General features: G+C 34.4%; 1 protein-coding gene across 3 annotated transcripts in view; it reads left to right on the top strand.

The window, feature by feature from the left end:
* Window positions 1-14171, top strand: part of Cacna2d1 (calcium voltage-gated channel auxiliary subunit alpha2delta 1) — a 465343-nt gene that overhangs the window by 360383 nt on the left and 90789 nt on the right. The gene's annotated exons all lie outside the window — the stretch shown is intronic.

Here is a 14171-nt window from a genome sequence, read left to right as displayed (position 1 = left end):
CTTTTCCAAGGAAGAAGACAGAATTGGAGTATAGCCATTTCCATGTATGAGTATGGATTTAACAAACTTCTGAAACTGACTCTTCAAGAAAAATATAAAATGTATTTTCTGATTTTATAGTTACAGCCAATAATTATACAGTAAAATAAATTGTAAACTAAGATCCAAATAGCTGGCTTAGAAAAGCAAAGAGAAATATACTTTTAAAAATATAAACTTAAACTTATTCCATTTTGAAGAAAGATGATATTTGTGTTTACATAGAGGAATTCTTTATGGAAATTTGCTGTAAGTTGGCTTGAAAAAGCTTATATGAATTGGATTATTCTTATACTTGCAGATAAACACATAAATACTGTATCTAAATTATATATTTTTCCTAGGTTGTATATCTTTATTTTATATATTTATTTACTTTACCCTTCATCTTTTGCTCCTATCAAACTTAGTATATTTTCATTTACAGTTATACAATATCTAGTGTCAGCCACATTAATTTCATAATTTATAAAAAACTCCTTACTTTATTGGCTTTACTTTGGATACAAATTATCTGAGATGAATGCATTTAAAAACAATTGATTTTTGTGTAGTATTTTGTGAACAGAAAAGAAAATTTATGTTTTTGGTTTCAACAGATAAGCCCTTCTCATTTCATACAAACTTAATACTTTAATAACATGGCAATTCTTCAAGGAAAAAAACTTTAAAATATATTTATATGTCATGTAGTATTTGTGTGTGCGTACATATATTTGTCTATGTATTTTTTTTCCCTGATTTTCTTTCTTAAATTGTTTGAAAGACTAGGAAAGAAAAGCAATAGTGTAAATTTAGCCTGTCTAACTTCAGAGATGAATGGTAACAAGGCACTGGGTATACTGAAGCATTCATGTACTGTCTACCAAAAACATGTCAGTCATCTTTCCCAGGGTTGCCTGGAACCACCAAATGGAAAAATCAAGCAGCCTCTCATTGTAATCTTTGTGTGTCTAAGATTTTCTTTTAAGTAATTTTTATGCCTAAATCACATATAAGATGTCAGAACTAATGCTGCATCACTTTCGAGTGTTTCAGCTATCTCCAGGGCTGTTGTTTGTTGCAGAAAAGAAGCCTGCTGTTAGGCAAAGCCTAAATGCAAGTGTACTGGAGCTGTTTTCCCACTAATCCAGTTATATGCTTTGTTGGGAGAAGGAGTAGATGCTAGGAGCTGCGATCTGATCACAGTGTGTTCTGATTTACAGGCAAAAATTTAGATGTTGTTAGAGGAAGTTGAGTTTGTCTATGAAAGTGAGGAGTCTGACATTTTTCAGGTAAAATCCTGCAAGCCAGTGGAGAAAGAAAGGGAAATGTAAGCTGATTGTAGACAAGATGTTAAAGGGTAACTACCAGAGATCTTCTGTTTTCAGTCCAAACCTAGGCTTTCTCACTTAAGAACTGTATAGCAACCTTGTGACTGTGTTAAAGGACTCCATATCAGTTTTCTTCTTGGAAGCTTTTCTCATTCATGTTCATTATAAAATGCTGTCTTTGGTTTCTTACCAGAATATAATAAGCAAAATATAATTTCTAATAATATCTTCGCAATTGTTATAAAAGACAACTTTTAAAAAAGGAAGTTCTACCTTTTTTCCCATATTATAGTCACTAAATTATCCTACAAGTAACAGTCTATAAAGTCAGATGTAAAATGAGGAGTGACAGAAGTGGCCACTTTAGAGACTGTGATGGGAAGGTGAGCCCCAGGCCAATTGGAGTCTTTCCCTCACAGATAACGTCTAAAAGACTGAGTTTCCTTGACAACAGCACTCTGTGTAAAACATATCTATGCTAATGTTCTCAAACACACACAAATAACTTTGGTAAAGATTGTAGAATCTTCAGATTAATTTTGCATAGTATTGGATCAGGGAAGCGCAGTACTTGTTGGTTTATGTTGGATAAACAGCAACATGATGAAATGATCCCACACCACTTCATACCTGGATCGACTCTACTGTTAAGGCTCACTGCTGGTTCCAGGACTCACTCCTCTCAGACATTCCTGACTATCAGACCTATGAGTAGCATTGCATAGGGATAATGCACAATCTCTGAAAACACTTGTTAGGTATCCTCCTGTAAGGCACCTAAATATAATAAATCTCAACTTTCCTTTTTCATAAAATGAACAGAATCATGTTGCCAAAAATGTCATTGAGCATTAAAGTATAACATGTAAAGGGCTTATCCATTATAATCATTGTTATGATTATTTATAATCATAATTATTATTTTTTGTTATCATCTTCCTATTTTTTTTTTTTTTGGTACCCGGGATCTAACTCAGGGACACTCGTCCACTGAACCACATGCCCAGCACTATTTTGTATTTTATTTAGAGACAAGATCTCACTGAGTTACTTAGTGCTTGGCTGTTGCTGAGGCTGGCTTTGAACTCTGGATCCTCTTCTCTCATACCTCCAGATCCGCTGGTATTACAGGCATGGGCCACCATGCCCGGCTTCTACACTTTTCTACCAACTATTGTGAGATGATTCTTTATGAATCTGTCATATTTCTTCAAGTCTAAGCATGAAAAGCAATTTCCTCTGATTTTTGTGCTTTCCATGACCATAAAGTTAGAGATTCCTCATCCCAAGAGAGATTTAAATGGCAGAATAATTAAAATACTGTCTCTGGAGGTGAGTCAGGTAGGCTGCTGGGAGTTTTAACGTGAGATTGGGACTTGATTTTGAGATTTCTTGTCTAAAATACAACTCTTTGCCTTAATAGGTGATTCCTGGTTATCTGCCTGTCACTCTCTGTTACCGGTGTATGGGTGTATGGTAATCCTGTGCAAACAAAGAGGTTACACAGGCTACTGCTATTGCTGAGAATGTAAAACTATCCTTTGTCTCTGACCCAGAGAACTCATTTTTGCTTATCTGCTTGGTTGTTTTTGTTGTTGCTGTTTTGTTTTGTTTTTGCCTGTTATCTATGAAACGGTAGGAAGCTTATTTGTGAGCTTGAAAGTAGAGTAAAATTTCAGGCACTTCAAAGTTCCTGGCTTAACTTTTTAATACCAACCAATAATAAAGTGGGTGTCTGTTGAAATATGACATTGCATTGTGTAAACAAATTCAGGCATGACTTTTAAATATTCCATTTCCTATGTGCTTTAAATCTTCAGTTTTTCTTCTAAAGCATGCCTACTGTTTTCCAGAAAAGGACATATTTTTTTTTCTTTGACGATTAGAAACTTTGTTACTCAGTATATGGAACGTTGTAGACTATTGTACAATGTGAACTTAAAAGTGATTTCTACCCCCCGAAAAACACCTTATAAAATAGGCCGTCTTTTTGCCAGATCTCAAATAAAGTAAAAGGCTGCATGTCAGTAGAATTTCGTAACAAATGGTATCTAGGAGAGTAATTTCATTTCATGTCATATAAAATAGCCATCCATCTGGATTTCAGGAAAACATTATGTTGATCCATAGCTCATTTATGTCAATGAACAGAAGATTGTACTTTATACCCTTGCTTCTTAAATTGGGGCCTGTGGCCAAGAAGCATGAGCCTGGTCTGGCAGCTCCATCAGGCAATGGTTAAACATGCAGAACCTTAAGCTCCATCCAAAACCCCAGAGCCAGAAGCTGTATTTAGCAAGTCCCCAAGTAAATCCAACAAAACGGTTTGATCACATTACTGTTGATTGTATTTACAACAGGCAGGTTTCATGTCATTATGAAAAAAGAAATTGGGAAATTGGTGTACATTAAGGAGATACGTTTAGCAAATTTAATAGGCATTTGGGGCTTGTTATAACCTGTGCTTATCACCGACTTGCGTTTTAAGATCTTGACAATTTATAGAATTGTTCATATTGTTTTTTTTTTTTAACTTTCTTTTGGGTTATTAGAAAAACAGGAAGAAAATATGGAATTAAAGTTATTAAACAAAACAAGAATATTTCCTTTTATATACTTTTCTTTTAAGGTAAATGTGGGTGCTTTAAAAATTGTCTTCATTTAAAAGACATATGAATAAATTATACCCCATGAAGAAAAAACTGAAACAAAGACAAATTTAGGGATTATAATGATGCAAAGTAATGAAGGTTATTTAGTTTCTAAAAGAGATGCCAGAGTATAACTTAATTGCTTTGCAAATATGAGGAAGGTTTATAAGAAGGTGTTGACAAGCATAATATAATTTTTTTCCATTAATTACTTGGTGCACTAGGTTTTTGGTACTTGTAAATTAGTACTATATGCAGTTTTGGAAATGGCGAAGCAATAGTTAAGATGAGACAAGGGAATGTTTTTATTCTGAACTGAGCCTTGTTTTTTTTTTTTTTTTTTTTTTTAATATCTTTATTTATTTATTTTTATGTGGTGCTGAGGATCGAACATGTGCGTCTCACATGTGAGGCAGGTGCTCTACCACTGAGCTACAGCTGCATCCCTGAGCCTTGTTTTTAAAAATATAAAATTTATTGACATTTGTTAAGATGAACTAGGATTAGAATCTGTGTATTTCAGTACTTACTAGTTAAGATTTTCTAAAGTATGTTTAACTTATTTTTGAGTATAAGTAAAGAGAATGATTTGGGCTAAACTGCACTATAGACATAGTAAAATTGTTCAGTTACTTAACTTATTATATTTGATCTTAAATATTTAACAGACAAAATATTCAAAAAAAATAAAATATAAATGAACACTACAGGTAATTATTAGTAGAATGCATATACTTTAATCTTAAGACTTTAATAAACTAACTCCCGTTTTCAAATTTTCAGCAAATTCCTTAGAGACTTAAAAAGAATTTTTGAGAATTTTAAGGTATATGCTGTAGCTTGAAAAACATACACTAAGACATAAAACCATTTAAAAAATGTTTAAAATGCAAGAGAACTGCATCCTAAAGGGATAGTTTGCTTAAGTTCTTTTACAAATTTCATATAGAATTATTTCATCACCTGGTTTTGTTGATCCCAGGTGCCATTTCATGTTTAAAATAACTCACGGGTGACGTTAATAACCTTGCTTAAAAAGCATATCCATTAATGCACCTGTTCAATGCATGTCTTACAGATATGTACAGCTTAGAAATCACTCCTATTTATTGTGACATAAATCTTGATGCTTCCAACTTTTCCTAGTTGCCTCCTTATGCCCCCATTTTACTCAGGTCTTGACTCAGATGCTGCCTTATCTCAGATCTTCCTTAATGACTACATCTCAGAGAGATGTCCAGTGTCATTATTCTGTCACGTCAGTGATGCTCCATTTTACCTTGCTTCCCTTTTTATTGTGTTTGTCCCTTCACCTGATATTCTCTAATTGTTTGCAGTTTGTTTATTTCTTTGTATTCCTTCTTCTGCAAGAATGCATGCTTCTTCCTGTGAAGGGACACTGTTTTGTGCTGCTGTTAGCATATGTAGAATATTTCAAGGTGTATAGTGGCCATGATGAATCCACACTACCACTCTTTCAGTCCTAACAGTGCTGTCAGGATTTCATAACAAATTCCCATCACTGATAAGATAAGTTTGGTTTCTTATATGATCAGAGTTGTCCTCACTCATTACTACTATCGTGGTGTCTTTTCTACGTAAACACATCGTATGTGTATATCATTCTATGTTGTTCAAGAAGACGGAGCTAAGACTACACTGTCAGTGCTGTTTTTTCAGGTAAGGAAAAATTTACAAGTAATCAGCTCCAGGTATCATGAAAAAATTGAACATATTGATCAGGTCTGTACTAGAATGTTGTTAAAGAGGTGTAGATCAAGCAGTGTATGATCATTTGCTTATTTCATTAAGACTTTATCTTCAGGAGCTGGCATTTAAATTTCCAGAGGGCTATGAAAAATATTTGTTATAGAATGGTATAAAGATTATTATATCTTGAGAATGATGGAACAGGAAGAAAGCTACCCTTATTTCCAGCTGGACAATTGCTATGGAATCAGCATCACACTGTGCTGGATTAAAAGATGGTTGAGATCAGTTAGGAAGCTACATATAAATTACTTTTGATGTAGAAGAATAACATATGCTCAACTGTTTAAAATTCTTTAAAATGCAATTAATTAAAGAAAAAATTTCTGTGTCAAAGTATAAATAGAATTTATTTAAAATGATACTTGGAATTTATTTACAAATGCACTCACCATTTCAACAAAGGTGAATGAACTGAATACTGAGTATTTCATGGTTCAAGTTAATTTAAAATTTATTTAAAAATAAAAATTAAAAGTTCTAATGTATGATCACTTATATTTATAGGCAAACAAATTTTGTCTTATAATGTAGTACAAGGACATATTTTTCTTAATAATTATATAGTGTATATAATTGTAGCAATTATAATTAAACAGAATTCTGTTTTGTCTATTGGTACTCTTGACAGTCACAGAATTCTTAATTTTTTTCTGATTGTTATCAGATGTAAGCACTTGAGTGGCTTTCCTAGTGATTTAGCAAGTAAACTCCTTTATACTAGAAAAGGGGAAACCAAAGCTCATAGGAGGTAATGGAGTCAATTATGTCTTTGATGCATGTTAGAGGCAAAGCCTGCACTGGTCCTGGTTTTCCTAAATTATGGAATGCAAAACTGTTTACCAATATGTTTCTGCTTTTATACAGTGGGCCAAAGAGACTGCAGACCAGCAGCCACCATCGGGAATAGATACCATTTGATATAGGACAGCAGTGACCAGTGCAGGAGTGTTGTTAGGTGAAAATATTCTTGGTGTTACTAATGGGAGTGTGACTATCTTTTGGTTTTCCCTGGATAGAGATCAGTAATAAACTTAAAATCACATTAGCATCATGATGAAAAATCATGAATTGCCTACTAGTACTTTTAATAATGTGTCCAGGACCCATGTTGAAAATAGAAAAAAAAGAATATATAAATATGTGAAATATATTTAGAAGTGTTGAAATGTGGAATTAATGAATAAATTCTTCCTGGAATGAAAAGGAGACTCAGGCAATGATGTATTTTTTTTTTCTAACTTATTGGTAAATACAGCTCTCCTTTGACAAAACAAACAAACAAACAAAAAAAAAAAACTTCTAAATTTCTAAAGGAAGATCTTAATAAGAGTCGAATGTCATAGGAATGACAGTTTACTCTTCTGGTATTTAAATTTAAGTCAGAAATGATGGATGAGCCTACAGAAAAGTGTGTCAGGTAGTCTGGATTTGAGGTTGCCTCTGATCCTTGGTGGCCGTGACACTGGGCACTTTGCCTGACATTATAAGCCTCATTTCCTCAACTGTCCAATGGGAACCTTATTAAAACTAAAGCCACAGCTTGTTGAAGGTTAAACAGCTTAGTACATGTCAGGTGTTCAGCCTAGCAGTCGTGTGATTCTCAATACATATTAGCTAAAATTCTTATTAATAAGTAAGAAGGTCATGCAATAATTGAAAGAGTAAAGGATTAAAATTTAGACAAATATATCAAAAAACCTTAATTTTTTAAAAAACAGATCATGTTCCAATGATTACTTAGTAAACGGGGAAATTGATTATTGAAAAAATAAATTGTATGTTACCTCAGAGTATTGAGAAAAATAAATTTCACCATGAATATACACCAAGCTGTAAGAAAAACAGAAGCCCATGAAATGTTAGAAGTGTTATTAATGAATATTTATATTATGAATATTTAAATATTGTAACTACAGGTTGTAAATGGATATTTGTCTGATTGATGGATTTTTTAAGGTACATTATTTTTTTAAATTCACAAAAGAATAAGTTTAAGTTCAAATTACAAGGTAAATAACAAACTGGGAAAATAGAACTTATAGTTTACAGAATCATAAGAAAATTACTGTATGAGAAAAAGTTTCACTTCTGTAGCCATCAATGAAATCCAAGTAATGTAAATATTGAACTACTCTTTTTAACTGCAATTTAGCAAAAATGTGTTTATAAGAGCTCAGTATGACTGGCATAGTTATACTTTCTTGGCAGAGAATTTATGGAAATTGCTTTAGTAATAGATAAAATCCTAGTAGGTAATCTTGAATATATTCATATCCACATGGATGTTACCAGCTATTTTCTTTAGGTGGAATAAACATTTTGTTTTTATGTAACTTCTAGTTTCACATTTTCTATGAAAAATAAAGCAAATTTTAAATTGTTTCTAATAGAAATACTTTTATAAAACCAAGAATTTGAAGTCTGTTCACTTTTTTATTTTCCTGCACTGCCATCTGGTGGCCAATATGTAAATAGCAACTGATGTTCTGTAATTATACAAAATTCTGTTATTTAATCTTCATAATTAATATAAGCTGTTTATATAATATAAATTTGTTAAACATTATTTATTATTGTTAACTTATATAAAGAAGCTTACTAATATTTTTAATGTAAAAATATACCTATGTTCCAAAGCAAGTGCTTCTAGATTTGAATCATTTTTGCTATTCATCTGCACAGCTTGATCCTACAATTTTGCACCACATTTATTTTACATAATTAAAGCAAAGCACTAAGTCATGTTCTAAGAAATAATTTTTATATTTGCAGTTTTTCAAAAGCCAAGGAATTATGAATAATTTTTTCCCACTGAAAAAAGGCTTTCTGACTAAGCATTGTGCAGAACACACAGTGGTGGGTCAGCCTTTTAGTCCATGGGGCAGGTGGGAATTAAAAGGCATAGTGTGTGGATAGTTTTAATGGGCCATTTCTTTTTGCAGTTCTAAGTGGAAGATGTCTTTGGGAATTATTTAATCCTTAATTCTTAATGATTCTAATGCAAAACTACTTGACTTTGTTTCTCCATTCAAAGAAGACACACCATTACCATTTCTAGACAGAGGGCCCTTTCCAGGAACTTTACCAGTTCCTGGGATTTGTGTGTATCCAAGCAATGGCAACGCTTCACTGTGCATCCAGAAATGATGTGATGAATGCCAGGGTCCCCCGCTCAAATATTTTTGGGAATAATTTTAGCAAAAGACATCAGAACAAACCCAGATGCTGCCTTTATACAAACAGGAGTTTGGCTGTGACAAATTGGTTTGGGCTCTAAATTGCCTTATAATTGAATGTCTTCTCAAGTATGATATTTAATAAGAAGGTTTTTGTGGAAGCCACAAAATGTATTGGTTATAGTAGTCTCAAACTTTCTAACAAACCTGCTTGAGACATGTGTCATCCCATTAGTGACTTTTATTTAAGGTTGCTAAAGCTGATATTGTTTATATGAATCTTTGTCCTTAATTAGAAGTGTGATCTGGTTTTACTATTGAACATGCTGGGTTTTTTTTTTAACTAAATAACTTTTTAAATTATGAAATTGCATGTTATTTATCTATTACTATGTGCCATACTAGGTGTTATACATATCTTCATTTAACTATCTTAATAGTTTCCATTTGGACAGAATATACAATAGAATATACAAATTTGACAATATGTTACAGATTAAAAGAAAGTTTGTCTACTTATAAGTGCATTATTTGGTTATTCATCAACATTTTGTACTAGGAGCTAATTTTCTTCAATTCCCCCCCCCCCTAATCCAAGGCATTTAACAGAAAATTCACACATTAATTTGGTAAATATTTATAGCAAACCTATGATGTGTTGTGTACTAAAGATGCAGTGGTGGAAGGGTATTAATTTTTGGTAACCTGAGCCAATAATCCAATGGAACAGTCTAATGAAGATATACAAACACATAAGATTGTAACTGTTCTGTAAGAAAGATAGGCTGAGGAGAGTTTGTGAGGTGTGATTTGGTTTAGTCAGGGAAGATCATGAAAGAATTTCATTTAGGAAGAATGTTGAACTCGGTGAGATAACTGAGTGAAGAGGGGAGGAAACATTGGAAGTGAAAAAAGAGCATATGTAGTGAGGAAAAGAGCTATAGGAAGAAGGAAGAAGGTCTGTGAAGGGAGAAATGAAAAAACACCACTGCTGGATTTGAGATGCAAAGTCCTCTACAATGTCTACCCCAGATGTTCATGTTAACCCACACACCTTCTTCTCTAAGCATGCTGACAGCAAGATCTTCTCGGAGGTTCTAATCCAGGAACTACATGACTGAGTCTTTGGTGATCAGAGAAAGAATCAGTGTGATATTAGTTTGAATGTTAGTTTGATGTTGGTTTCTGACTCTGCAGTGTTAAATACACACTTTTGTGTTAGCTTTTCATTCCTATGACAAAATGCCTGAGAAAAACAAAGGAGTAAATATTTGTTTCAGAGGTTCATATTCGGTTGTCTCCATTGCTTTGGGCCTGAAGCAAGGCAGAACAGCATGACAAAAGAGCATGGTAGACAAAAACTGCTCACCTTATGGCAGCCAGGAAGGAGAGAGAGAAAATGGAAGGGTTTGGGGACAAAATATAGTATCCAAGGGCATGCCCCCAAGAGCCTACTCCCTTCTACTAGGTCCTACTTTCTACAGTTTCCACCACCTCTCAGGATTCCATTCAGCTAAGAAATCATCTATGGATTCATCCACTGATGAGGTCAGAGCCTTCATGATCCAATCACGTCCCCTAAAACCCCACTCTGAGCAGTGCTATATTGGGGACCAGCCCTTCACCACATGAGTCTTGGTGAATATTCCAGATACAAACCATTACAATTTCAAAAGAAATATTTTCTTGTGATATATATACACAATAGAATATTGCCTAGCCACAAAGGAGAATGGAATTATGGCATTTGGTGGTAAATGGATGGAACTGGAGAATATCATGCTAAAGAAATAAGCCAATTCTGAATATCCAATGGCCTAATGTACTCTCTGATTTGTGGATGCTAACCCAAAACAAGGGAGGTTGGGGAAGGGAAGAATAGAAACTGATTGGACTAGACAAAGGGTAATGAAGGGAAGCAGGGAGGGGAATGGGAAAGACAATAGAATTAATTGGTCATAACTTCCTAGCCTTGTTTTGTATATATGACCCAGGTGACTCCACATAATGTATGACCACAAGAGTGGGAATCTAATAGAATAGGTTATATTTTGCATATGTTTATTCTACCAAAATACATTCTACTGGCATGTACAACTACTAATAAAAAAAATTAAGAAATACTTTCTCATTAGTTAAACAAAAGCTCCTTAAATCTGTCTGTTCACTCACCATACTCTGTGATGCTGTATCTTTGCCTTTTGCTGTAAGGTTTATCATATGTGGCTTTAATATCTGCATCCATGTTACCAAAAGACTGCCATTTCAGTTGGTGAAATTAAACCTGTATGTATATATTTTTTCTAAGAGCAGATGAGTCTAAGATGTCTGTAATATATTCTTATCTAATTCCGAACTTTGAAAGTTTGCCATCACTTTCCTAGGAGAATAAGATTTGCTATAGGGAGTTATACTTTGAAAGTTAGTTACTCCTATCTTTGCATTATTTATGAGTTTTTTTTTTTCATGAGTGCAATTGTAATATTTCTGTTATACACCACTGAATTTGTATTTAGTGAATAGAATTTACATTTAATCAGTTTGTATTAAAGTGACTTAATGAGATGCCTCACTTTTCTGTATTAAAAGCAGGTCAAGGCCAAATGAAAGACTTAAGGCAATACATTATTCAGTGCTCATTTTCAGCATAACTTGTATCTTACGATGATTCATGATTTAAGTAAACCAGTTAATAACAGTTCCTATCACTAGCACTAATAATTTTCTAAGGTCAGATGTTTCCTATTAACCTATTGGCAAACTCTTAAATTCCACCAATGTAAAGGAATTCTCACACTTTTGTTTTCTAAACTGAATATCTAGAAAAAGATTGCATCAAACTGTGAAAGCCTAGAAAAAGCAATGAATGAGACCATGGGAATGGTCATTTGATTGATGATGTTATGTCTTTAACATCTGCAATTAAACAAAAAAGCAAAATATATTGGAATTTTATTCTCATCCATCTGATGTACCTGACCTTGTGTTCAAGAAAAAAAAAAAAAAAAGAAAAGAAAAGAAAGAAAGAAAAGAAAAATGGGAAAGGCATGAATTATTTATCTGCACAGGATGTTTTACTTCCTGTTTCCTCTCCAGACCTTACATTTGCCTGAGCACCTTGCCTATTTGTTCATTAAAGAAGACAAAAGCCACATACAGTAACTCTGACACCTTCAGGCCTCTGTACCACCCGTGCCTGCTTCCCCTCTTCTCTCTAGCAGTAAGAAAGCTGACACACATTTTCCTGCAGGGACTTTCTTCAGTGTACCATCTGGATCCCATCCTTCTCACCTCCTCCCCAGGTTGTTGTTCACCTCTTTTCTATTTCCTGCCATCTTTTCCTTTCTCCTCTTTTCACCATCAGCCCTTTGTGTTCTGGTGACCCCCCACTTTAAAGGAGTCTTTCCTGGACCCCAGGTTCCCCCGACAGGTACCACCATGTGTGTTTCTGCTCCCCTCTGCCAAGGAGCTGTGAAGACTTGCCAGGCACAGATTTCCACTTTCTATCTGCTTTGTCCCTTCAGGAACTCTCCACCTGAGGTGCATAAATTCAGTGGCAGTTAAGTCCTTGTCATCTCTGTCTCTGAACTATGGCTTCCTCTTGAGATTTCTCTCTTTCTTTCCCTCACATCATACTCCAAAAAAGTAAGAAAATCTAACATCCTGATTTCCTCCCTGCCTCTCTGGGAACTCACTCTTAGTTTTTTTGACCCTTCTGCTCTATTTCACTCTAATTCACATGGCTTTAAGCCACATTTTTATGATGAAGCCTTCTACTTTATTATTTTTTTAAAATATTAAGTCACATCTTCCTTAAGCCTCGTGCTGTAAATGTTATTTCTTGACATCTCCACTCGTCTGTCTCACATACGTGGAAATCTCATCCAAAGTGAAACTCTGCTTCTTGTCCCCAGCCCTCAGTTATCCCTGAACTGGTCACTCTTCCAGACACGGAGGCCGCGTCAGAAACCTGGCGGTTACTCAAGATCCTGTTCTGTTACTCATCCACATGTTGAATCCACCAGCATGTCCTGTTCATTCTCAAAAATACATCTGAGTCCTTCCTTTTCTGACCATCTCCATGAATAAAAAAGCCACTAAATGTTTTCAGCTAGGTAACGACAATAGCTTCCTGTCTCTTCTCTCCTGGCAATTTTGCTCACTTTAAATCTGTTTTCCACACAGCAGCTAGGGTGATCTCTTAAAATTCTGTATTAAAATTATTTTTCATTTGATAGAGAATGAAACCTCACTTTTTAGCATTTCCTTTAGACTCCACATGATCTAGCCTCTGCCTCATTGATCCTCAGGATGTTTCCTTAAAAGGCATCCACCCTCCAAAATAATAATAATAATCTGGATCTTTGCAATAATGTGGGCTGTTTGCTTGAAATCTTCTTTTCTTCATGTTCCTCACTGGGACATTTCTCTGGAATCACAGGAAATGCTATTTCTGAGCAGAATTTTCCCCACTGTTATTCACAATCCACATTGGAAATGCTTCCCCTGATATTGTCTCTCAGAGCACATTATTGTATTTCTCTACAGAGCTAATCAGTCATCATACTGCATTGAAAGGCAGCCTGGGAATGGTTGGAACAATAGACTCTTGTGACACTGCACAATTGTCACTTGGTCTCCTCATTATTAGTCACGTGACTAGGGACAACTCAACCTCTCCTAGTTTCTCATGGATCAAATGATAATGTTTCTCTTGTAGGGCATTTGCAGAGGAGATAATTATTGTTTTTACAGTTTGTATTAAATTGAGTACATAGTACATATCACGTAAGTGTTTGCTTATGGATTTATGGTCCATGTGAGTGTGTGCATGTGTATGCATGAATAATTTGCTTAAATCTGAAAGCACAAAACTATTACTTGCTTTCATTCTCGGCTACTTGTAAACATTTGCTTTACAAATAGCTAATGAATTTTGAGTGTACCTTATAATTAGCCTCATTAATCTTCAGAGGAAAAAGAATACTGCACTATATTTGTAAGAATTTGGAATCACTTGTGGCCCACCCATTCAAAGCACTGAATTATATGTTCTTTGATCTGACAATAACCTTCAACATTTTGTCGAGCCAGTCCTTTGCCTTTCAGCAAGTCTGACTTTTATTCCACTTTTGAACACATACGAAGTCTGGGCCCTGGGTATCCTAAGGAACTGACAGAAGTTAGAGTTAATAAACAATGGGAGTTTTTCATCATCT

Source organism: Marmota flaviventris, chromosome 1 (assembly GCF_047511675.1).
Source record: "Marmota flaviventris isolate mMarFla1 chromosome 1, mMarFla1.hap1, whole genome shotgun sequence".
Lineage (NCBI taxonomy): Eukaryota > Metazoa > Chordata > Mammalia > Rodentia > Sciuridae > Marmota > Marmota flaviventris.
This window is presented reverse-complemented; position numbering and strand designations above follow the sequence as displayed.